Source organism: Mus musculus, chromosome 10 (genome assembly GCF_000001635.26).
Source record: "Mus musculus strain C57BL/6J chromosome 10, GRCm38.p6 C57BL/6J".
NCBI classification, from domain to species: Eukaryota; Metazoa; Chordata; class Mammalia; order Rodentia; family Muridae; genus Mus; species Mus musculus.
Window position 1 is genome coordinate 16962935 of NC_000076.6, and position 27222 is coordinate 16990156.

The 27222-nt window shown below is 37.1% G+C and overlaps 1 long non-coding RNA gene across 1 annotated transcript in view; it reads right to left on the bottom strand.

Moving 5' to 3' along the window:
• Gm20125 (predicted gene, 20125) overlaps positions 1 to 27222 on the bottom strand; it is a 144689-nt gene that overhangs the window by 11841 nt on the left and 105626 nt on the right. The window contains exons 3-5 of the long non-coding RNA NR_038020.1: positions 26686 to 26805; positions 18825 to 18971; positions 218 to 344 (exon numbers count right to left, since the gene is read on the bottom strand). This is a non-coding gene — a long non-coding RNA (predicted gene, 20125). The remainder of the gene's footprint in view (positions 1 to 217; positions 345 to 18824; positions 18972 to 26685; positions 26806 to 27222) is intronic.

The window sequence follows — 27222 nt, forward strand, 5'->3', positions numbered from 1 at the left end:
AACACACACACACACACACCTAACTTTCAACATAAAACCAATTTATCCCAGCTTGTAATAGGATAATTTGCTATTTGCTTTATAGTTCACAAGGCTACTAACTTAGAAAAGAGTAGTAATTCACTCACAAGTCACATTTGACAAATGTTATCCCCCAAGATCAACAATGAACAATAGAGAGCAAAAGACATGTCACTAACAATGACATTTACCTTACCTGAGTGAAATGATCACTTAAGCTACCAAGATTTCAAATTTTTCTCTATATGGTAAGTACAATTTTTCCCTTTCCAACTACTATGAGGTAGGGGCAGTGGTCCAGTTACTCTTACTTCCTGGTTTACCTGTAGGAACAAAAAACTAGAACAATCAAGTGCCCATTGGTGAAATAAGAGTATAGAAAATGTTCAGTAAAACTTAGCTGTGAAATCTGATGAGAGTCAAGGGGATGAGGATTTGATCATGGCTCTAATCATTTCAGAGTCAAATCCTCTGGCTTTGTGCTATACTTCAAATATCAGTATATAAAGAGGAAAAGGTTGATTTTGGCTCTTGGTTCTAAAAGTTGCAGTCCCTTGTTGGTTAAGGCTATTATGTTTGGACCTGGGAAGAAAGACTTATAAGACCGAGGAGCATATGATAGGGCAAGCTGCTCACTTCTTTGCAACCTGGCACCAAAAAAAAAAAAAAAAAAAAAAAAAAAAAAAAGCAGAAATAAGGTGGTCCTGGTCCACCTTCAAGCACATTCCCCTAAGACTAGAAGACAGCCTCCCCTCTGACCCCTATAGGCTCCGCCTCTTAACTATTCTACTAGCATAACTGACAGATTGGTCAACCAAGCCCCTCATACCAGGCCCTTAAGAAATCTTCACAGAAATCAGAATGCCTATCTTACTATGTTTTAAAATAAATTATAATATAAAAGGAAAATATTCATTTATCCCAGGCCTTTGTGTTGTCTCTTCATAAAAACCTGTTGGCAGTAAAAACAAGCAATGTTATTCTTATCATCAGGTTTATGGTTTACTTTATTTCTATATTCTCCATCAGCTTATTTGAACTTCAATATGGAAAGTCAATCTTTGTTTTGGTGTCTGTAGTTGGGTAAATAAACATTATGAAAATGGGTATAACTTCATAGCCCAAGAGAATTGTATGCTTATAATCATGACCAGTAAAATATACTGATCTACTTTCAGTTTTGGGTAGTCACAAAAAGAAATCAAGACCAATGAAATAAAATTACTCTGTTTCTTTTAACATTTTTGATGGCATAGGATCTTCATTTTCTTGAATCAGTGAGAAAGGAAAATAAATATATTGGAAAGCACATATAAGTCTAAAAGACAAATTTTCCAGCTACAAATATATAACAGGCAATTATCAGTGCTTATCATAATTTAAATATGATGACCTTTAAAATACATACCTTGCAAAGAATGAATTTAGACCCATCTGAGCTTGGGCTTGAGCTTCTGAGACCTCAAAACCTGCCCCAACAATGACACACTTCCAACAATAAGGCCACACCTACTGCAACAAGGCCATACTTACTGCCACAAGGTCACACCTAATGCAACAAGGCCACACCCCCTAACCGTGCCACTCCAGATGGGATAAGCAGTCAAACACGTGGGTCTATGGAGGCCATCTATTGGAATCACAACAACTCAACCAAACAAGATAGTTTATCATCCTCCATTCCAATTCATATTCAATGTTCCCTAATGTGTTATATGTCCCAATGTTTGGAGAGTTAGAAAGCCAGGAGTCTCATTTTCTTTCCCTTACAAATTTGTCACTGCATTGTGAAAACACTTTTCCCCAGAGCCCTTACTTCTGTATCCCATCCTGATCTCTCATTCAGTCCTTTTTCTTCTCAAGTCACTAAAATATTCAAACTTTCTAGGTCTTTACTATTTCTACCTTTATAGCCCTTGACAACATCTACCGCCAAGAACACCATGTTAATTTAGTTTTTGACAGAAGTTGCATTTTACACAAATATAAATCAAGATGTTGCCCTTGACAAGACCTACCACCAAGAACACCATGTTAATTTAGTTTTTGACAGAAGTTGCATTTTGCACAAATATAAATCAGAGGAACACTAGACTTTTCTTCATCTGTGGAAATACTCTTGTGTCCTTTAAACTTCTTTCAAGGTATATGACCTTCATCAGTGCCCTTCTGACTAAGATCTTTCTCTACCCGTAAGGTCTTCTCCTGCCCCTATTTCCAATTTTCAAATGTTATCATAAACATTAATGTTATCAACATGAATTAAACCATATGGCATGATGCAAAGATTATTTTGATATTAAAATAATTTCTATTTATAATGGCTTCTAATCAATAATATATATATATATATATATATATATATATATATATATATATGAACCATCAAATAAAATAATATGAACAATGTTTTAACTTTCTCATTGTTGTGACCAAAATACATGAGAGAACAAATTTACAACACAATGTTTTATTCACACTTGAAAATGATTCAGTCCATGGTGCTTGACCCAATAGGCTTAAGCCGAACATTATGATGGATAAGAAACAGAGATTTCAGTCTATGGGGAGCATCATGCCAGAGCAGAGCAGTTGATATCATGGTCAACATGAATCAAGTATAGCAACAGGATGGAACTCAGGCAAGATGTGTCCTTCCAAGAGTGTGCTCTACTGAGCCATTCCCTCTTACTGGGCACCACTTTCCACATGCTCTCATGGTAATCTATTCAGATTTTGACTTCTTTAAACCATTACACCAGAGCCTGACTAATACTGATGCAGATGTTCATAGCTAACCATTGAACTGAATATAGAGACACCAATGGAGGAGTTAGAGAAAGGACTGAAGGAGCTGAAGGGGTTTGCAACCCCATAGAAATAACAACAATACCAACCAACCAGATACCCCAGAGCGCCCAGGGATGAAACCACCAACCAAAGAGTACACATGGAGGGATCCATGGCTCCAGCTGCATATGTAGCAGAGGATGGCCTTATTTGGCATCAGTGGGAGTGGAGGCCCTTGGTGCTGTGGAGGCTTGATGCCCCAGCATAGTGGGATGCTAGGGCAGTGAGGCAAGAGTGGGTGGATGGGTGAGGGAACACCCTCAAAGAAGCAGGGGGAAGGAAATGGGACAGGGTTTGCAGAGGGGAAACTGGGAAGGGGACAACATCTGAAATGTAAATAAATAAAATAACCAATAAAAAAATAAATTAAAAAGATACACCATTCAGTATCATCACTCAAAATCTAACTCCACAACAGCACACCTAGACATCTGCTTTGTTAATTCTTCTAGGCATTTCTCAATTTAATTAAAATAACAGTCAAAGCTAGTCATTAAAAAGATGCATCAGTCCTATATAAATACAGAGATGAGGAAAATCTATAGAAACACTAGAAAAAGATTCACAGATGATTTAGAGCCAATGGGAAAGCTTGGGGGAATATGAAATATTTGGAAGATAGAAGTCAGAAGAAGTTGATGTACCAACCTAAAATATACACACACAATGAGTTGTTGTTTTGAGCTGGTGAGCTCACCTGCCAGTAAAGTGTGCTCACAGGTAACAGGAATAATATCTGCCTATAAAATGTTACAGTGAAACAGAATAATGTTCTAGTACACAGGCTGAAACCCTTAAAGAGAATAATGTGAATTCACCGAAAAGCTTACAAAACTAAACATACACTCAGCTGATAGATCTACAGCTCCACAAATAGATAAAAGGAGTGAATCGACAAATAAAAGACAAAACCATGAGCACCATACTTGAAGCTGTAAGAATAAGCAATCTCTGCTAGAAAGCACCTAGGCAGAGTATGGCAAGTATCCTAACCACTAGGCATCATGATATGTAAAGAAAAAAAAAATAAAACCAATAAATTCATGCAAAGCACCAGCTGCTTTGTCTATACATGCAATACACAACTATTACAACAGCCATCCCATCATTTCAAACAACATTGTATGTTACTTAGTATTTTCTCTACAGTTCCACTGTTGATCCTATTAGTATCTACAATGAAACCAATGTCTGGGAGCTGATGAAACTTATCTATATAAACTTTTGATGGAAAGGGCTGGAAGACTACTCTAGCTAGGATACTGATGTATCTGCCAGGATGCTGGGTCTTTCTCCTCTCCACATTCTTCAGAAAGTCTCTTCCTTGTCTTGTGGCCTCTCCTTGCCAACTCTCAGAAGTAGGTTAATAAGTATATATATATATATATATATATATATATATATATATATATATATATATTAATACATCAGGCTAGGGTTTCACCAAGAGACAAAAGACAATGATCCCAGACTTTCTGAAAGTTTCTCCTGGGACTTGGCAGCTGTGTTATTTCTTCTTTATGGGCACAATAATCTTTATTTCATTTTCCAGCTTGCTTTCCTAGTATTTGGCCTATTTGTTTTTTTTTGTTTGTTTGTTTGTTTTGTTTTGTTTTTTGTTTTTTGTTTTTTGTTTTTTTTTCCATTTTTTATTAGGTATTTAGCTCATTTACATTTCCAATGCTATACCAAAAGTCCCCCATACCCACCCACCCCCAATCCCCTAACCACCCACTCCCCCTTTTTGGCCCTGGCATTCCCCTGTACTGGGGCATATAAAGTTTGCGTGTCCAATGGGCCTCTCTTTCCATTGATGGCCGACTAGGCCATCTTTTGATACATATGCAGCTAGAGTCAAGAGCTCCGGGTTACTGGTTAGTTCATAATGTTGTTCTGCCTATAGGGTTGCAGATCCCTTTAGCTCCTTGGCTACTTTCTCTAGCTCCTCCATTGGGAGCCCTGTGATCCATCTATTAGCTGACTGTGAGCATCCACTTCTGTGTTTGCTAGGCCCCGGCATAGTCTCACAAGAGACAGCTACATCTGGGTCCTTTCGATAAAATCTTGCTAGTGTATGCAATGGTGTCAGCGTTTGGATGCTGATTATGGGGTGGATCCCTGGATATGGAAGTCTCTACATGGACCATCCTTTCATCTCAGCTCCAAACTTTGTCTCTGTAAATCCTTCCAAGGGTGTTTTGTTCCCACTTCTAAGGAGGGGCATAGTGTCCACACTTCAGTCTTCATTTTTCTTGAGTTTCATGTGTTTAGGAAATTGTATCTTATATCTTGGGTATCCTAGGTTTGGGGCTAATATCCACTTATCAGTGAGTACATATTGTGTGAGTTCCTTTGTGAATGTGTTACCTCACTCAGGATGATGCCCTCCAGGTCCATCCATTTGGCTAGGAATTTCATAAATTCATTCTTTTTAATAGCAGAGTAGTACTCCATTGTGTAGATGTACCATATTTTCTGTATCCATTCCTCTGTTGAGGGGCATCTGGGTTCTTTCCAGCTTCTGGCTATTATAAATAAGGCTGCTATGAACATAGTGGAGCATGTGTCCTTCTTACCAGTTGGTGCATCTTCTGGATATATGCCCAGGAGAGGTATTGCTGGATCCTCCAGTAGTACTATGTCCAATTTCCTGAGGAACCACCAGACTGATTTCCAGAGTGGTTGTACAAGCCTGCAATCCCACCAACAATGGAGGAGTGTTCCTCTTTCTCCACATCCACGCCAGCATCTGCTGTCACCTGAATTTTTGATCTTAGCCATTCTGACTGGTGTGAGGTGGAATCTCAGGGTTGTTTTGATTTGCATTTCCATGATGATTAAGGATGTTGAACATTTTTTCAGGTGCTTCTCTGCTATTCGGTATTCCTCAGGTGAGAATTCTTTGTTCAGTTCTGAGCCCCATTTTTAATGGGGTTATTTGATTTTCTGAAGTCCACCTTCTTGAGTTCTTTATATATGTTGGATATTAGTCCCCTATCTGATTTAGGATAGGTAAAGATCCTTTCCCAATCTGTTGGTGGTCTTTTTGCCTTATTGACAGTGTCTTTTGCCTTGCAGAAACTTTGGAGTTTCATTAGGTCCCATTTGTCAATTCTCTATCTTACAGTACAAGCCATTGCTGTTCCGTTCAGGAATTTTTCCCCTGTGCCCATATCTTCAAGGCTTTTCCCCACTTTCTCCTCTAAAAGTTTCAGTGTCTCTGGTTTTATGTGAAGTTCCTTGATCCACTTAGATTTGACCTTAGTACAAGGAGATAAGTATGGATCTATGTGCATTCTTCTACATGATAACAACCAGTTGTGCCAGCACCAATTGTTGAAAATGCTGTCTTTCTTCCACTGGATGGTTTTAGCTCCCTTGTCGAAGATCAAGTGACCATAGGTGTGTGGGTTCATTTCTGGGTCTTCAATTCTATTCCATTGGTCTACTTGTCTGTCTCTATACCAGTACCATGCAGTTTTTATCACAATTACTCTGTAGTAAAGCTTTAGGTCTGGCATGGTGATTCCACCAGAAGTTCTTTTATCCTTGAGAAGACTTTTTGCTATCGTAGGTTTTTTGTTATTCCAGACGAATTTGCAAATTGCTCCTTCCAATTCGTTGAAGAATTGAGTTGGAATTTTGATGGGGATTGCATTGAATCTGTAGATTGCTTTTGGCAAGATAGCCATTTTTACAATGTTGATCCTGCCAATCCATGAGCATGGGAGATCTTTCCATCTTCTGAGATCTTCTTTAATTTCTTTCTTCAGAGATTTGAAGTTTTTATCATACAGATCTTTCACTTCCTTAGTTAGAGTCACGCCAAAATATTTTATATTATTTGTGACTATTGAGAAGGGTGTTGTTTCACTAATTTCTTTCTCAGCCTGTTTATTCTTTGTATAGAGAAAGGCCATTGACTTGTTTGAGTTAATTTTATATCCAGCTACTTCACCGAAGCTGTTTATCAGGTTTAGGAGTTCTCTGGTAGAATTTTTAGGGTCACTTATATATACTATCATATCATCTGCAAAAAGTGATATTTTGACTTCCTCTTTTCCAATTTGTATCCCCTTGATCTCCTTTTGTTGTCGAATTGCTCTGGCTAATACTCTAAGTACTATGTTGAAAAGGTAGGGAGAAAGTGGGCAGCCTTGTCTAATCCCTGATTTTAGTGGGATTGCTTCCAGCTTCTCTCCATTTACTTTGATGTTGGCTACTGGTTTGCTGTAGATTGCTTTTATCATGTTTAGGTATGGTCCTTGAATTCCTGATCTTTCCAACACTTTTATCATGAATGGGTGTTGGATCTTGTCAAATGCTTTTTCTGCATCTAACGAGATGATCATGTGGTTTTTGTCTTTGAGTTTGTTCATATAATGGATTACATTGATGGATTTTCGTATATTAAACCATCCCTGCATCCCTGGAATAAAACCTACTTGGTCAGGATGGATGATTGCTTTAATGTGTTCTTGGATTTGGTTAGCGAGAATTTTATTGAGGATTTTTGCATCGATATTCATAAGAGAAATTGGTCTGAAGTTCTCTATCTTTGTTGGGTCTTTCTGTGGTTTAGGTATCAGAGTAATAGTGGCTTCATAAAATGAGTTGGGTAGAGTACCTTCTACTTCTATTTTGTGAAATAGTTTGTGCAGAACTGGAATTAGATCTTCTTTGAAGGTCTGATAGAACTCTGCACTAAACCCGTCTGGTCCTGGGCTTTTTTTGGCTGGGAGACTATTGATAACTGCTTCTATTTCTTTAGGTGATATGGGACTGTTTAGATGGTCAACTTGATCCTGATTCAACTTTGGTACCTGTATCTGTCCAGAAATTTGTCCATTTCGTCCAGGTTTTCCAGTTTTGTTGAGTATAGCCTTTTGTAGAAGGATCTGATGGTGTTTTGGATTTCTTCAGGATCTGTTGTTATGTCTCCCTTTTCATTTCTGATTTTGTTAATTAGGATTTTGTCCTTGTGTCCTTTAGTGAGTCTAGCTAAGGGTTTATCTATCTTGTTGATTTTCTCAAAGAACCAACTCCTCGTTTGGTTAATTCTTTGAATAGTTCTTCTTGTTTCCACTTGGTTGATTTCACCCCTGAGTTTGATTATTTCCTGCCGTCTACTCCTCTTGGGTGAATTTGCTTCCTTTTTTTCTAGAGCTTTTAGATGTGTTGTCAAGCTGCTAGTATGTGCTCTCTCCCGTTTCTTCTTGGAGGCACTCAGAGCTATGAGTTTCCCTCTTAGAAATGCTTTCATTGTGTCCCATAGGTTTGAGTACGTTGTGGCTTCATTTTCATTAAACTCTAAAAAGTCTTTAATTTCTTTCTTTATTCCTTCCTTGACCAAGGTATCATTGAGAAGAGTGTTGTTCAGTTTCCATGTGAATGTTGGCTTTCCATTATTTATGTTGTTATTGAAGATCAGTCTTAGGCCATGGTGGTCTGATAGGATACATGGGACAATTTCAATATTTTTGTATCTGTTGAGGCCTGTTTTGTGACCAATTATATGGTCAATTTTAGAGAAGGTCCCGTGAGGTGCTGAGAAGAAGGTATATCCTTTTGTTTTAGGATAAAATGTTCTGTAGATATCTGTCAGGTCCATTTGTTTCATAACTTCTGTTAGTTTCACTGTGTCCCTGTTTAGTTTCTGTTTCCACGATCTGTCCATTGATGAAAGTGGTGTGTTGAAGTCTCCCACTATTATTGTGTGAGGTGCAATGTGTGCTTTGAGCTTTACTAAAGTGTCTTCAATGAATGTGGCTGCCCTTGCATTTGGTGCGTAGATATTCAGAATTGAGAGTTCCTCTTGGAGGATTTTACCTTTTATGAGTATGAAGTGTCCCTCCTTGTCTTTTTTAATAACTTTGGGTTGGAAGTCGATTTTATCCGATATTAGAATGGCTACTCCAGCTTGTTTCTTCAGACCATTTGCTTGGAAAATTGTTTTCCAGCCTTTCACTCTGAGGTAGTGTCTGTCTTTTTCCCTGAGATGGGTTTCCTGTAAGCAGCAGAATGTTGGGTCCTGTTTGTGTAGCCAGTCTGTTAGTCTATGTCTTTTTATTGGGGAGTTGAGACCATTGATATTAAGAGATATTAAGGAAAAGTAATTGTTGCTTCCTGTTGTTTTTGTTGTTAAAGTTGGCATTCTGTTCTTGTGGCTGTCTTCTTTTAGTTTTGTTGAGGGATTATCTTCTTGTTTTTTCTAGGGTGTGGTTCCCGTCCTTGTATTGGTTTTTTTCTGTTATTATCCTTTGACGGGCTGGATTCGTGGAGAAATAATGGGTGAATTTAATTTTGTCGTGGAATACTTTGGTTTCTCCATCTATGGTAATTGAGAGTTTGGCTGGGTATAGTAGCCTGGGCTGGAATTTGTGTTCTCTTAGTGTCTGTATAACATCTGTCCAGGCTCTTCTGGCTTTCATAGTCTCTGGTGAAAAATCTGGTGTAATTCTGATAGGCTTGCCTTTATATGTTACTTGACCTTTTTCCCTTACTGCTTTTAGTATTCTATCTTTATTTAGTGCATTTGTTGTTCTGATTATTATGTGTCGGGAGGAATTTCTTTTCTGGTCCAGTCTATTTGGAGTTCTGTAGGCTTCTTGTATGTTCATGGGTATCTCTTTCTTTAGATTTGGGAAGTTTTCTTCAATAATCTTGTTGAAGATCTTTGCTGGTCCTTTGAGTTGAAAATCTTCATTCTCATCCACTCCTATTATGCGTAGGTTTGGTCTTCTCATTGTGTCCTGGATTTCCTGGATGTTTTGAGTTAGGATCTTTTTGCATTTTCCATTTTCTTTGATTGTTGTGCCGATGTTCTCTATGGAATCTTCTGCACCTGAGATTCTCTCTTCCATCTCTTGTATTCTGTTGCTGATGCTCACATCTATGTTTCCAGATTTCTTTCCTAGTGTTTCTATCTCCACTGTTGCCTCACTTTGGGTTTTCTTTATTGTGTCTACTTCCCTTTTTAGGTCTTGGATGGTTTTATTGAATTCCATCACCTGTTTGGTTGTGTTTTCCTGCAATTCTTTAAGGGATTTTTGTGTTTCCTCTTTAATGTCTTCTACCTGTTTGGTTATGTTTTCCTGTAATTCTTTAAGGGATTTTTGTGTTTCCTCTTTAATGTCTTCTACTTGTTTAGCAGTGTTCTCCTGCATTTCTTTAAGTGAGTTATTTAAGTCCTTCTTGATGTCCTCTACCATCATCATGAGATATGCTTTTAAATCCAGGTCTAGCTTTTCAGGTGTGTTGGGGTGCCCTGGACTGGGCGAAGTGGGAGTGCTGGGTTCTGATGATGGTGAGTAGTCCTGGTTTCTGTTAGTAAGATTCTTACGTTTACCTTTCGCCATCTGGTAATCTCTGGAGTTAGTTGTTATAGTTGTCTCTGTTTAGAGATTGTTCCTCTGGTGATTTTGTTACACTATATCAGCAGACCAGGGAGACTAGCTCTCTTCCCTGAGTTTCAGTGGTCAGAGCAGTCTCTGCAGGCAAGCTCTCCTCTTTCAGGGAGGTGCACAGTTATCTGGTGTTTGGACCTCCTCCTGGCTGAAGATGAAGGCCCAAAACAGGATTTTTCCCAGAAGCTGTGTTGCTTTGGCCTGCAGACTGCCCGCTGCGGAGTCCCAGAATCAAGGCGTTGGCCTATTTGTTTACCATAAACATGTATCAAACTACCCTGTGGATTTTGCTGATGGCTTTTACCCTATCTAATAGATTATCTTCATTCCTCTACCCCTTCTTAAATGCTAGTTGCATTGAAATTTATCAGAGAAACCACTCATATGGACTGGGGCTACTGGGGATATCAATTTGGCAGGTATTACACACAATGGCTTAGTTTTGGATTCTATAAGGTAGAGCCACACTACCTTGTAAGAAAATTTCAATAAATATTTGCACTTTCTAAAATCACTTAATAAATGAATTACTGTCCCCTTTGATAGGTGAAGAAATGGAGGCTAAGAAATATTAAAGTCACATATGTAACAAGTAGTAACATGGGTCTTGTTAAACCTCTGAGATTTAATTAATATGCTGCTACATATTATTTGATACATAAAATGATTACAATTTTACAAGGATAATGTAAAAGTAAGAACATCATCATGCGATGTGCTTCCATATTTAATTTAAAGCAGGACAGCCACAAGAATAGCAGCTCAGGGGACAGCATGCTGTAAAGCTGCTATGTCTGTAAAACGAAAAAGTCCCTTCAAAGACACCATTTTCATTGAGCCTTCAGGCACCAAACTTAGTTTTCACTTTACAAATGATAGTCACAGACCATGAACACCTTTTTAAATGCTATTTTTCAAGGCTGAGAGCAAACGTTCCAATTATAAAAGAATTGATCTTGTTAAACTTATTCTTAAATTTTTTATTTCCCTCCTCAGTTAATTCAATTTCCCTCTCCAATGCATGAATCATCGGGACATAATGCGAACATTCAGCCACAGTGGAAGAGGATGTTACGTTATTTGGATGTACTTGATAGACTTCAGACACAGCCGTTCAGGACGGGTTGAATGAAACCCACTTAGCTGCTATCTACAGCAGCCATCAGCATTATAATTTTCTTGTCTTTGGAGAACTATATGAAATATTTTTGCAATAAAAGAGAGCATGCATTTTCTTTGGTTATTTTATACAAACTGAGGACAAGTTTTAAAATGTATTAGAAGCTAACATTTTTCTGCTGTCCATGGGCCAGGAACTAGTTTAGAAAGGTTCCCTTCATCTCAAATAGCTCTTATGACATCCCTAGAATGTGGGCTGTCCTATTTTAAAAGATGTACAAAAGCAAAGCCCAGAGAAGATCGGTGACTTGCCCAAGTTCACACAACCAATCTGAAGTAGTGACTTAAGAATCTGAGTGTGGAAACAGCCAACTACGAGTTCCATGCTTACTCGCTGCTTATGAAGCTTGACGTCTCAAGGCCATTTGTAACCACAACCAAGAAACTAAATATTCATGGAAAGAAAATGACCTAATAATATGTTAAAGTTGACATTGCAGCAAGAATCAGAAAGGTGAGGATCTTGATGCTTTTGAGAAAGGATTTGGAAACAGGAGCCATTTGTTCTCCACTCCCAGAAAAGGAAATCGAAATGAGAGTAAAGCAGACCCCAGAGACCCTCTCTTTTACCAGGACTTCACTCATGAAATATTTTAGAATTGCCCTCCTCCTTACCCACTGCCATTATAACCCAGAACCTTCTGATGGCACATTTGCCAAGGGGGTTTTACTATGGTAACCTTCAGGCATACACAAAGAACACAGTCAAAACAAATAGCTCTCTTTAAATGTCATTATAGGGAGTAAAATTCTATGTGGTGTATTAATGGGCCTCCCACAGCTAAATCCTGGCATACCACTTTGAAAAATGTTCCCTGTGGGTATCGCTTAAACCAACCAAAGTGAGGGAATTTGAGAGTTAAGAGAAAACCCGATCTCACTCTAGTGGGAATAAATAGAAGACAGAAGAGTGGGAATAAAGGAGAGAAAAAAAATCAGGGAAACAAATTAAATTTTCTTTGTTTTCATCCTTCTTAATGCTATTTTAATGCGGAAGGCCTAAAGAGAATGCTAGTTATTATTTTCCTTACATTCAATTTCCTTAGTTTTGAGTTTAATAAATCTTTAATGAAAGTAGGAGCCCTGCATTTGGCTCAAAAATATAAAGAAGAAAATATTATGTATTTCCTCCACAATCAGCAGACAATAGTAACAGAAGATTAGGGTGATACACTAAATAGTATGTGTGTGTGTGTGTGTGTGTGTGTGTGTGTGTGTGTGTGTGGTGAGTGTGTATGTGTGATAAGTATGTGTGTGTTTATGTGTGGTAAGTGTGTGTGTGTGTGTGTGTGTGTGTGTGTGTGTGTGTGTGTGTTGAGTGTGTATATGTGGTGAGTGTGTATGTGTGGTAAGTGTGTGTGTGTGGTGAGTGTGTATATGTGGTGAGTATGTATGTGTGGTGAGTGTGAGTGTGTGTGTGTGTGTATGTGGTGAGTGTGTATGTGTGGTAAGTGTGTGTGTGTATAGTCAGTGTGTGTGTGTGTGTGTGTGTGTGTGTGTATGTGTTTATAAAGTGCTTACCTCCCATGGACTGATATGTTAGCTACTCACTTTCTAAGGGCTCATTCAGGAATTAATCTAATGGTGATTAAGAAATGAGTTGTCACAGCTAGTAGATATCTGGAGATTTCACATAAGGATATCTGAAGGGTAGGAACATTGTGTGCTGAGCAGTATTCATAACACATTTTAAAGCTTTTAGACATTCTTCACTATAAAATCTACTACTTACTTGTCAATTGCATCTTTTCCAAAGCACAGGAACTAGTTAGTCCTCATCTGTTTTGCCTCTGCCTGGGTTTTTTGTTTCAATATATTCTTTGACTCCTAAGTATAGCTGGGAGATTCTACTGTTCACATCCTACTAGGAAGAAAAGTGACATCAAGCATGATCAAAACCACCCAGAAACAGAGTGCTTGTGGGTCTGTAGTTTTTTTAAATTCCCATTTATCTACCTTTTCCTGTCATATCCTCATCAACTCTTTTTCTAAATAGAATTCTATTCCTGCAAAACCAACTTAAAATTGCATCACCCTTGAACTATGCATAACCTATTTTAGTATATTTTCTATTACTGTAGAAAAATACTACAGACTGGGTAATATTTTTGAGCAATATATGTTTCCTCAATTGTGTGGCTATATGGATGAATAGATAGATAGATAGATAGATAGATAGATAGATAGATAGATAGATAGATAGATAGATAGATACATACATACATAGATACATAGATAGATAGATAGATAGATAGATAGATAGATAGATAGATAGATAGATAGATAGATAGATAGATAGAAGAAAAACAACTTGGGGTTTTATTTGGGCTCAGACTTCTAAAGTTCAGTCGTGGTGACAGAAGCTGGAGGCAGTCAGAAAGCAGAAAATAATGACAGCTCATGTTCCAATAGCTTCCTTCTTTTTGTGCCTTCCAGGATCCAAACCCAGAGAATAGCAGCCCTCCTTGAGGGTGGATATTCTTACCTTAATTAACCTAATCAAGATAATTCCTCATAAGGATATCCAAAGACTAACTTAGTCTAAATAATCCCTCACATGTGGACTTAGAGGTTTGTATCCTACAAAATTCTACATCATGTCAGGTAAACAATAAATATTAATCATCACAATATTTTCTGGCAAACTAGATGTAGAACTTTAGGAACACATACAGTTTTTATTAACTCCTACTCACTTGTCTCAATCTGCAAAATGGCATCAATATAGGGGTCCAATGTGATATTTTATTTAACAGACATGCAATCGGGAACATTTCCAATGATGCTATGACAAAAGGATGAAGAATTAATATACCCTTAAAGTAAAACAGGAAAGTATACTGAGGGCCTTCCCAGCTGAAAGGAAATTGCTTCTGTTGGTTCTTATGGACTGGTGTCAAGGGAAGAACATTTGCTAGATCAATATCTGCATACTACATACAGAAAATGGATTAATCTGGTGAAGAAGGAAACAGCATCTGAGAGAGCAACTGCAATTGGAGTCACTACTTGATTAAGTTTATTACAGGCAACTGTCGTTATCCATGATCCATCTCTCTTCTGCAGAACAAAGGGAAGAGTTAAAGGGAGATCTAGTGAGAATGAATGACCACTTCTAATCCTTTACACACCTTGATGGTTACACTAATTTCTGAAATTCTTCCAAGAGTGTGATGCTATTAGATTGACTACTCTACCAGGTAGAGGCTATCCAAATGGCTTCTATTTTTGCCTTTTCTATGACTACAATAGCTTTCATTCCATTCTTGAAGGCTTTCTGTAGATGTTTCCTTGCCCTGGCATCTCTATTATCTTAGAAACTACGTTCCAACTCAGTCTTTATCACCATAGTTCCATGCTAAGGTTGCTCGTGGCTCTTTTATAGAGATTCTTAACCTATTCAGATTACATTGTCTATCCTAAGTAGCTCTCTAGAATCAAGAAACCAACTCCATTATACTTATTGGGGTGTCAACTTAGCACTTAATACCTAACTTTCTACTTCTTTTCTTCACATTATAAAGGCTATATCATAATGCAAAATACATTATTTTCAAAAGTTCCCATAATCAAACAAATACAGAGACTAAATGACAGACAATATGCAGAGACTAAGAGACCTTGAAACACTCAGCCCTAAATAGTGTACATCCAACAAATTCCTCCCTTTTGGGCTTAGGGAATTCTACAGATCTATTGAAGAGGGGGCAGAAAGAGCGTTAAGAGCCAGAGGGGATATAGGCCTCAAAGTAATTGATGCCTTCTAGACACAACAGGGCTAGCACAGGTATCATTACTTGTAAATGAATAAAGACAAGAAGAAAACTGGGGTAATCATAAATGATTATGTTTTAATAGTTCTAATGGGAGACTCTAATATCTTAGAGCAACATGCTAGTGCTAAACAAGCTGACAAACTTACAGTACATTTTTAAAGATTGAATCAACAACCCTAGATGCTAATTTTGATATGGGGGGGTAGGTAAGAGATGAAATTGAAAAAAAAAAAAAAAGCCGGGCAGTGGTGTCGAACACCTTTAATCCCAGCACTTGGGAGGCAGAGACAGGCAGATTTCTGAGTTCGAGGTCAGCCTGGTCTACAAAGTGAGTTCCAGGACAGCCAGGGCTACACAGAGAAACCCTGTCTTGAAAAACCAAAGAGAGAGAGAAAGAGAGTGAGAAAGAGAGAAAGAGAGAGAGAGAGAGAGAGAGAGAGAGAGAGAGAGAGAGAGAGAGAGAGAGAGAGAGGAAATGGACCATTTAATTCTGGAATGACTAAGTGGGGCCCTTGTTAGTATTTGGGTACAGGTAAACATCTATGCTTAAGAAACTTATGAAATAATATCTTTCCAAGGTTATTTTGTGACTCTAAAATAAAGCCACATGATCATCCTAAAAATATAATTTCAAATACAGATATATAGTATGTGTCACTATTAAGGCAAGTTTACTCGGGCTATAATACTTCTAAGGTCAGGTGGCATTAGAGTCGTTGTAGACATTGTTGAATCCATCTAAGAGGAAACTGAGCAGGCAATTGTTCTAAACTGTTAAAAATTAACAACACAAGGAATTCCTTCCTTTAGACGTGTTCCTTTGAAATATGTCTACAGCTTCTCTCATAAGGAAGTGGAGGCTATTTATTTATCTTCAGAGCTAGACTGCTTTATGACTTGTCTTCACCAGCAGACGGCTTCAGATAGAAAGTCTTAACCATACACCTGAAGAAGACATGGAATTTCTGCGCCTAGTTCTAGACACTAGTTCCCATATAAAGAAGTCAGGGTAGTCTGAAGAGGGAGAGGACATCAGACAACGGACTACCTTACAAAGGAAAAAAAAATCATATAGAAGATATCTAGTATCCCAGTAAGACAATAACTGCCCCCAATGATGACAATGAGACCACCTTTTCCCTTTGAGCCCAAGTCAAAATAAACCTGATGACCACATAAAATGGAGATAAGCCATTTCCATCAGCATAAAGCTTCAAACACCCAAACAAACAACTGTGAGCAATAAAAAGTTTACTGTTGGAGACAGTGCACTGTAGAAAATTTAGCAAAGCATTAGGAAAATCTCATGAGTTGATTCCAGTAGAGTATATTCATGTGGTTGGCAGTCACATTAATGTATGATGAAGTTATTGCTTTCTTCTCTCTTGCAGGCCTCAGATCCAGCAATCCTTCTGCTTCCCATTACACTGTCTTTCTTGGCACTGTGACACCAATGTTTAAAGCCAGAAATCATATAGTAAGACAAATGTGTCCTGTGATATCTGGCACCCAGAGGAAGAGAAGAAGAAAAACAATGCCAAATATACAGCACAAGAGTAAGTCTAAAGAAAATTCTTCCAAAATTCAGTTCTTTTGAATTCTAAGCAAAATATTAGCTTGTTGTATGTATATAATCAGCTGAGAGTTTTGAAACTATGGTATGAAAACTATAAACTCAGCATCCTGTTTCTTTCTTCTGAAACCCATCTTCCTGCATGAGAGCTTTCATGGTACCAGAAAATACTATGAAAGCTACCAAGGGAGAGAAGAGATTAATAGGCTTACCAAGCAGCAACATCTGTTAAGCAAAACAATGACCAGCAAGGCAAGATTCCTAAAGGTGTAATACCTGGGACTCATAAGTAAAATCTCTCTCATGAGATTTTCAATGGTTACTGAATTGTAGTTGACACCCATTCAACAAGAGCAAAATCATACTGGGTACTGGAGACCTAGCCAACTTTCCAGGGATGGAAGGGTCATGATAAAGAATTTACTACCACTATTTTGATAAAATAGCACAATTCCTTACAATATTCTAAAATGTATCCTCATACACAGAGGTAAATGTAGCTATCACCCCTCATCAAAGAAGTTTCTCTTTCCAGCAAATGGAGACCATCAGAAAACAAAACAAACAAACAAACAAAAACACAACTAGACACGATACAGAAATCAATGCATTATGGAGAGCTCAGCCCAAGTGGATACATCTACATTATAGCTCTTGCATCTATGATTCAGGGAACATCTTTAAAGAGGGATCTTAAAGACTATAAGAACCAGAATCCCACCAAAATCTGCTGTTAAGTAGTATCCTCTGGAAATGCCTGCGTAAACAAGACCAGGACAGTGATAACATCAACAAACATGTTAATGCACAAAGAAGACATTTCATGGGGGTCCTAGCCCTACAACTGCAGGTAGCTAATCCTACAGGGAGAGGAAGAATTAGTATCCTCCAGGGATAATCCCCCTTATCTAACACAAAGTTATCTAACACAAAGTGGTCAGCCCTAAAACCATAAATACACAGACAATAAAAATAGACTCTGGAGGTTATATTTATGTCTTTATGCATACATATGCATATACCTGTGACTATAACAATCAAGGAAAAGTAAACTATTGATTTGAGAGTGAGGAGATATGGGAGGAGTTGGAGAAAAATACCTGGGAATGGCTGGAGAGGTAAGGGAGAAAGTGATGTAATACTATTTAATTAAACACATACACATACAGTATACAATGCAACTCATCAGAAATTCTGTTCTCATGAAGCACAGATGTGTGTTGGAAATAACAGAAACACAAATATTTTTATAATACTCATATTTATAAAACACTACATAGAAGTTTTGTCTATGAGCACGGTTTCTAAATGCAACCATAACTTTTTAAATTTTGTAAACTTTTCAATGATGAGTTTGAATCTAAAACTTTCCAAGCTATCATGGTTACTTTATAGAAAATGTTGTAGGTTGCTATAATATAAAGAAGTGATTGAAATTATTCAATAAAAAAAGTAAACAAAAATTTGGAGGGGCTCTAAGTTTAATAATTTTCTGGTCTTTAAACTTATAAGTCATTATAATCCCCAATGTAGAAGAATAGCTGATGTGTTGTGTAAATTTGAATTTTTAACTTTTTATTATTTTTCTGAAAGATCCTTAAGTTGTGTGTCTCAGGATTCAAAAGTTTGGGCAACTGGTTTGATAGTAACTTCATAGAATTTTAATGAGCTTAAAACTGAAATCTTTAAGGAGTTTTGAAAATATGCTGCCTGTTTGCACTCCACAGAGCACTTAGTAGACTGTAGAACAATGTGGGTAATGGGGTTGAACTGTACAGCTTTCCCAGCCCTAGCAGGGAAAGTGCTCATCATAGCTGTTAAAATCTCACATAGGTACCAAAGGACGCGGGATGAGCAGGGGAGGCAAATGATTTTCAGAGTTGACAAAAGCTTGGAACATGGGAAGCAATCGATACTGCAGGATGGCCAACAAATAACAGCTAGAGTTCCTGCTTGGCAGTTCCTTCAAAGACCAGAAGAGCTATCACAGTTCCACACCCTACTGTGAATGGCACTCACCTGAAGGACAATCAATGGTTGGAGATATGGTCTCTGCTGTCCCGTTGCTCTCTGTTGCTCCAAGTAATTGTTGTTGCACAGTCTGTCAGTGATGACATTGTTCCCTCCCACCTCCAATTATTTCTGATGAGTCCATCATGAGTCGATCTGGCATTTGAGAACAAAGCAAAATAATGAAGAACCAATCAAAAATAGATATTTGTTTTCTTGATTTCTGGTAATTTGGAATTGTCCTTGACCTGACATGCTTAAAGAAAAATCATGCACACAGAAATGCATTAAAGCAAACTAAATAGGAGTACATCAATATGCAAATGTGCCTCAAACTCACAGCAATGCTTTTTTCCCATTACTAACATCTATAAATGTCACACACAGTAAAGCAGTTGGGCAATCTCCAGGATTCTATCAGAGAAGCAATGTGTCCATGGATTTTCCAAAGCAAATTCCTTTGTTTAAGAAGGCTATTTCCTCTGGTTATACTTGATATACTTTTAACACCCAGTTTCCATTTCCATTATTCAACTTCTATTGAAGCAGAAATCCTTAGATTTTTAGCTTCATTATCTTTTCACTTATATATCTATTTTAGTTCATAGAAATCTCCTAATCTTATCATATATATACATATGTACATATGTATACATATATATATATATATAGTTATCTTTCATGAGTCTTTGTCCAATATTAATAAGCCCAAAGAACCCAGAATAGTCAATCTGTGAACAAGGAAGAAGCTAATAGCTTAGCTTTCCAGACAGACTATATATAACCTGAAGGACAAAGACCTACGAGACATTAAGTATAACAGAACATGACTGTTACACTTATGTATGATTTGCCTGTGCTTGAACTATAACAATGTTTAAAAATTAAACACAGAGTTTTAGTATTTCCTAGTCATGAACATTAGCCTTGATAGTATTTGAGACATTCTGAGATTTTTTTTTCAACTTCTGTATCTAACAATGTAGCCATTTCTTTGAAGGATTTACTCATTTCCTGAAGGCGACACAAAATTAGTGTTTTCAGGACACAAAAATAAAGGCAGTTAAAATGTACCACCCAAAATGCATTAAATACTGTGCTGGTTAGTTTGAACTGTCAACTTGACACAACACAGAATCACATAGAGAGGGGGTCTTGATGGAGAACTACCTGGACAGGTTGAGATGTGCCCATAGCTGAAGGGGTTGCCTTGACTGTAAACTGAGGTAGGAAGACCTGCTCTGAGAGTGGGTGTCATTCATAGAAAAGAGAAGAGAAACACAAGCACAAAGAAAGCAAGCAAAGATCCATTGGTTTGTTCCTTCTCTGCCCTGATGGGGCTGGGATACTTCAATCTCTTGCTTTGACTTCACAATGAGAGACTGCTGTCTGGAATTGTAAGCAGAATAAATCCTTTCTCCCCTAAGTTGTTCAGTGTTGGGATATTTTGTCACAGCCACAGAAATGAACCTAAAATAAACATTAACAAATAACAAGTTTCAAATAAATGCTGAATTATATTGAGGACATGTCCATCCCTAAACCACTCAACATAATGTAACTAAAGTGTTGCTTGAGTTCCAACACTGGCTAGTTTTAAGAAAAACAAAAGCTATTTGTTTAGTAAAACAAGCATAGCAAATGTTATTCAAATACCAGCTTCATGGTCTCTTGGAGTTTTAAAATGTCTTTCAGGCTAATGTTTAAAGGTCTATGATGGTACTATGAAGAACAATTGTGTGTATCTGCATGTCTGTATCTTTCACAATGCTTCAAAATGCACAGATAGATGCTTGTATCTAAGTTATAACAATACTGTTGTTGTTTGAATATAAATTCCCCCCTTAGTCCGCTGTGATTGTATACTTGTCACCAGATGAAGATCTGGTGACACTTAGGGAAAGTCATGGCACCTTAGGAGGTGGAGCCCTTCAGGAAGAAGCATGTCACTGGCCACGGGGCTCCCAAGTTTTGTGCCTTTGCTCTCCTTTCTTTTCTTTTCTTCTGCTTCATGTAGAGCAGTGGTTTTCTCAAGCTGTGGGTTACAACCCTCTGGGGATTGAATGACCCTTTCAGAGCAAACACACATCAGGTACCCTGAATGTCAGATATTTACATTACAGTTCACAACAGTAGCAAAATGACAGTCACTAAGCAGAAATGATTGGGGGGGGGGGGGGAAGCAGGGAGCATCACAACACAAGGAACCATATTAAAGGGTAGCAACATTAGGAAGGCTGAGAACCACTGCTGTACAGGGATAAAAATGTCATCAATAAGCATGCTCTTGTGGCCTTTTGTTATGCACTACAAGCTATGATGGACTCTACTTCTCCAGAACTGTAAGCCAAAATAAACTCCTCAGTACTTAAGTTACTTTCTTGTCAGAGTGATCTAGCACAGCAATGGGAAGGTAATTAATATAAATGCCTTTAAACATTAGATTATAATATATTGAATATAATATCTATATTATTTCATATAAATTGGTCCTTTTAATTTTAAAGAACTTTGTCATGGTTTTTGGTTTTTTGGTTGGTTTGGTTTGGTTTTTGACACTGGGACTTTCCATGTAGTCTGAACTTGCCTGTAGCTCACTTGTAGACTAGGTTAGCCTGAAGCTTTTAATTAACTTTATAGATCTTGCTCATGCTATAGCAGCTACATCTGTTATTGTTACGTAGCAAAAATTATTAAATACTGAAATCCATAAGATAGACATAAAGATTGTTAGTAAACATTATCAATAATCCTATTATTACAAGTATGATGATAATTTGAAAAACTAATGTCCCCTTTGTCAGTGAAAAAGAATCAAGACCACAGATATTTGTCTGCATCCATTGCTGAAGAACACATTTATGAAGAATAAATGTCATTATAACAATTTTCACTTTATATGTTTGTCAGTTTCTATTGTATGTTAGTATAAGATCCCAGAAATTTTCAAACACAGTTTAATTTCTAAAATCATCAGCACAATATTCATGAATTATTCTGGTCAAGTTTTTCTTGCCCCAAACTTTTGTTTACAAATAGAATTCCCTATTATTTTCCTTTGGTAACAGAATAATTTTAATATGAGTCTGTTGCTCAAAAAGAATACAGAGCATCACAGCTATAAACTAAAGATCTCATGTGTCTTCAGGAGGCAGCAAATTCTGGAGACATCTGAGCATAAGCTTTGAAGACATTTACCAGAAAATGTTTGAAGAAGACATATACGACCATGTGGAAGGGGCACATTTTATCAAGGTCTATCTTCTATTGTCCTTTAACTCAGGTCCATAGAATTGTAATTCCAAACAGTAACTCTGACTTCTGCAGGGTTTCATCTTAAGAGTGAGTGTATCCCTGATGTATCAGGGTATATAGGTATCCATGGGATGCCTCTCCTTCTCCAAGGGTACGAAGGGAGATGGTATAAGGATGGGACTGGGAGGAGAAGAGGGAACAGGATTGCCATCAGGCTGTGAACTGAATAAGTAAAAAAGAAAATAGGGGAGAAAAAGATGAGTGTATCCTATGTCTCCTATGATTAAACATTCCTGTAGATCAACCCTTTTTATATCTCTTTTTCAAGTTCCATTAAAGAAAGTTGACTTTAGCTCAGCATAAATATGACCCACAGCTCTGTATCTATGGACAGTGTGCAGTGTAAACAGAGGAGAGAATATGAACAGTAGGAACTGCATTGCCTAAGAATGAACTGCACGGTTTTCCTTTAAACAGAGATTTGTGTTGCTTACCTCATGTAACAGACTAGAGTACTAAGAATTACAGTATTTCCTACTATAGTTCTTCATTAAATACTAATAAGACCTGGTGTTTATTTTTGTTTTCATCTATTCTGTTACAATAAATTCCTGTTGTTGCCTTGACAATATTTCAGAAGGATTAAATATTCATATATATATTGACAAACTTTCCTGATACTTTAGATTTTGGTAAGCTAGAGATGAGCCCTGGATTTCTCACTCTGGTCTGAAGAGTAAGAGAAATCAAGTTATAAGTAGCAAAGATAGAAATCACTTCTGAATCCCAGACCATAACCAGCGTCTCCACATTAATAGAAGCCTTCTGCAAGGTTTTAAGACGAGAGACACATTTTAAAAAGAAACACCACTTCGGTGTTTGGAAGATGATGATACATGAAATTGCAACCATGCAGCTGGCTCCAGTAAGAGAAAATCCCATTTTAAAGCACACCCTAGCCTTCCTACACAGATTAGCAGCAACAGTAACAAAAATAGTAAAGTGTTTCCTCACCTTACCTAGTTAAAACTCTCACAATACCGTTGTCTTTCGTATGTACTAAAAATTTAAGTATTAGAACTAAAATCATTAATTTAACAATGAAGACTACACAAAGTCATTTTGTTAATTAATTTTTTCATTCACACCTTAGTCACAGAGCTCTATTGGGAAATATGCAACTGAATTAATTAGTCTTGGTAAAAACCTGAATATCGCCAACTGTTTTGTGGAGTGCAGGGAGCGGATGCCCAGAGTGGGTATTTACAAGAACCTCGGCCACCATGTGCAGTACAAACTTGCCATTCACGACGCTGCAAGAATCTTGTACACCGTGTTTTTCCCCCAAGTCAAAAATCCCTGTAGGGGTTTCCAACAACTATGAAAATGAGAGAGGCTCTTGTATCAACCCACACTAGGAAATAAATAAGAATACAGTAATGCTTACCAGAAATGGATCTCATTCCAAACAAATCTGTGTGTGAGGGAAAATATATGTTTGCATGAGAGTATTTTTTTTTGTCTTATAACTTACACCAAAGAATAAGGGAATAGATTAGTTCTAGTCAGCATGAAGCTATTCATCAGAATTAAGATCCTAGGACTGTAGAGCCGGAAGCCTTGTGGAGAGGTCATGAAGCCCACACTCCTCCCTATTCATCATAAGGAGCAGCAACATATGCTGCCGCATGCGCTGTAGTTTGTAACTTGAAATTGACAGAGTATAGATTCTCGAGAAACTGAAAGTAAATTACCTTACCATTTTCAGCCTTTGTGCCAACCATGTGCAAAATGATGACAAGAATGATTTGAAAAAAGAAAAGGAAAAAAAAAACAAAGTAATCTGAAACGTGGGAGGAAAAGACTTACAATTAATATAGCATACAATTAATGCAACAGATTAATTTGTGGCAAGTAATGTTAGGACAGAAAAATATGTGCTAATAAATATCAACTATATTTAATCTCAGTGTTCAAAATAGAGACTACATTTGAAAAATAGTACACGCTACAGAATATATGAAAACTGTCTTCCTGGTGCTTTATATGGTTTGGTCCTTCTCTAAGTTACTTTATGTGTCCTCTCAAGGTCTCTAATTTCAAAATACTCCCAATGAGAAATAGGTCCCCTGATGTAAATACAGGGTTAAAAATAGCACTGAACAAAGAAGAGATTTGGAGGGTGGTACTTAGAACATTGATTAGCCAATAATTGTCTCCTAAAAAAGGACACAGTAATGACCTGAAGAGAGCATTCCACCAGAACTCATATCTTAACACTTAATCAAATTACAATGCTTCCTTCTTCTACCCCAAATGCTGCCTAAATAGTAATTGAGAATCTTCATGAGTCAGCATCAGAGTTGACAGAGTGGCCCCAGAACAATGCTGTTTATGATGCTTTGCAGTCTCTGTCCATCTGATGAAGGTTCTTTTGCATAGTTCCAAAATCATATTCAGAGCTATTCTTCAGTGACAGACCTGGAGCTATTGTGTGCTTGATTTGTAGCAAAGTTTTATTTTTGTTTTTGTTTGTTTGTTTGTTTGTTTGTTTTAGAAAATAGAATGGCATGCATGTCTCTGGGCTATGTATTCAACAGCCAACAAAACCAACCCATGTCTGCTAAAGATGTAGAAATATGAATGAATTGACCGATCCATACATTGCTTTCTTTTCTCCAGTGGGCTCCAGAAAATGATGATCACTAAGACAAAAAGGTTTCATAGTTTGCCCTTCATTAAATATCAAAGTCTTTGTGAGACTTAATCCTGAAAAATACAAAGATCAACTCTTAAAATATCCATGGTGTCAACTAATAATCTTGCCTCTTTCTATCATTGTGATAAAGGAACTGTTCTTCTAGCTACCAGTAACAATAGAATGCCTCTCTCTTCATCACTTACAAAGTAATTCTAAGATACACACTATTCAGATGTATTCTTAATATACAGCATAATTGACATTTATTTGTCAACTTTATGTGGTCAAAGGAAGACTGGGGAGATTAACTTTAATTCCGAGATGTCTGTATTAGTGACAAATGTACATAGTGGTTAATATGCAAAAGGTATTGTGTATAAGAGAATATATGTCATCTAACTCTGGGTAAGCCTCTAACCCAAAATAGGCAACACTAATCAATCATGCAATGTGTACTATCATCAAACAGTCAGCCTCTCTCCACCCATACTCTCATGCAAATGTCCGGGACGTTCTTGTGTGTATTTTCAAGAGATCACTCATATTCCCCAATATCCCATCTTCGAAACTCTTTGGAACACGACCACAGAATGGATCCTTATTAAGCTTCGTCACCCCGTGAACTCCTGCCAGGTGAAATCTAAAAGAAGTTCTTCCTGGTCATCAGAGGAACCTCCTTTCTTCATCTGCTGCAGATTTCACTCCTTGGTAATGAGTTTACATTTTACAAAATGTCCTGATATACAGTTTTTAATATTTTCAAAGCAAATCATCACAGAGCAGATGGTTTAAATAAGAAAAAAAAAACTTATCTCTCAATTCTGGAGACCAGATATCCCACATAAAAGATGTGAAAACGGATGGCTTCTTCAAGTCGTTTCTATTTTTGACTTTTTACTTGGTCATGTTCTTCCTGTTTTGTTGTTAATGTTGTTTATTTGTTTTTGATGTGGCCTCTCCTCTGTGTGTGTATCTATATCTAAACTTCTTTTTCTTAATGACAGCCACCTTATTAGATATTGGATCACCCCAGTAACCACCTTCCGAGTTCATTGCTTCTTTACAGACATGTCTTCAAATACAGCTATGTTCTGGGCCACTGAAGCTGAGGAATTCAATATGTGGATGGGCAGAGGAATACAGCTCAGCCAACCATACCAATATTACTTGGTATTGAATTATTCTGAAAAAGCACCCAACTTTCAAATGACAATAAAACATTTCCCTTTATATTTCAAATGGTAATACGCTCATGTATTTATGTGGACTATTTGTTCATCTGACCTCTTCCAGTCAATATCATGTGCAACATCATGGCACAGTATCAGTGGTAAATTGTGTATTTAATCATTTATATTATTTTCCTATTATAGCCGTCATGAATGATAGCAACATTTGCAATTATCTTTACTAGGTGACATATCCCTATACAACAATGATTTTAGACATTAAAATTTGTGGCTGTAATGATTCTCCACTTTTCTTGCTTCTCTCAGTGTATCTAGTTATACCATAATTTACAATTACAATACTTTTAGGTCCTCATTCTTGTTTCTATTTTGATTGTGTGTGTGTGTGTGTGTGTGTGTGTGTGTGTGTGTGTGTGTGTGTAGATAGATAGGTAGATAGATAGATAGATAGATAGATAGATAGATAGATAGATAGATAGATGGATTCTAATTCATATTGTAGATGGTATTCCTTCTTCAAAGTCTTATTTAGCAAGCATGGTTTTCAGAATTTAGATATTAAACCCCAGTGTGTGTGTGTGTGTTCAGATATTATATATTTCATTCAAATGGAAAAAAAACATATTTGTTAATCTTAAGCCATGAAAACAATGTCTAGCCTTGTCTTTTTTTCTTTGATAATTGGGATTTATTTTATGTGGTTTTGCTGTGTGTGTCTACTGACCTCTCATCGTATTTCATGAAAAGTTGAAGTTGAAATCCTTCCCAGAAAGTGGTAAATGTCTTTAACTGGAGACAAAAGAAGGAAGCATTTGGGAATGCAGAAGAACTTGTGTACTCAAGGCTGTGGAAACAGGAACAGGATGGACAACAGGCAAGGTATTAAAAATGCATGTCATTATAAGGAAGTCTGAACAAAATTATTTGACATTCTCTTCTACAACCCTTGTGTTTTTAAGATTCTGCTAACTTAGAAGATCTAAAAATATAAGCCAAAGAACAAAGAGGAAACTTAGAATTATATACTCAAAAATCAGACAGAAGAAAATCATATGACTGCCTTGCAAAGGATATGTTATTGTCTTATTATTTTTTTAATGTCAATTTCCTTGCATACTGAATCAACTGACTAGCATCTGTTGTAGAAATATCATAGAGATATTACAAACAAAAGTACAGACTCAGGCAGATACTGTTAATCTCTAGGTTTTCTCTCACTCCGTTTGCTTTGTGTCTTTCATTTCCTTTAAATTTAGAAATT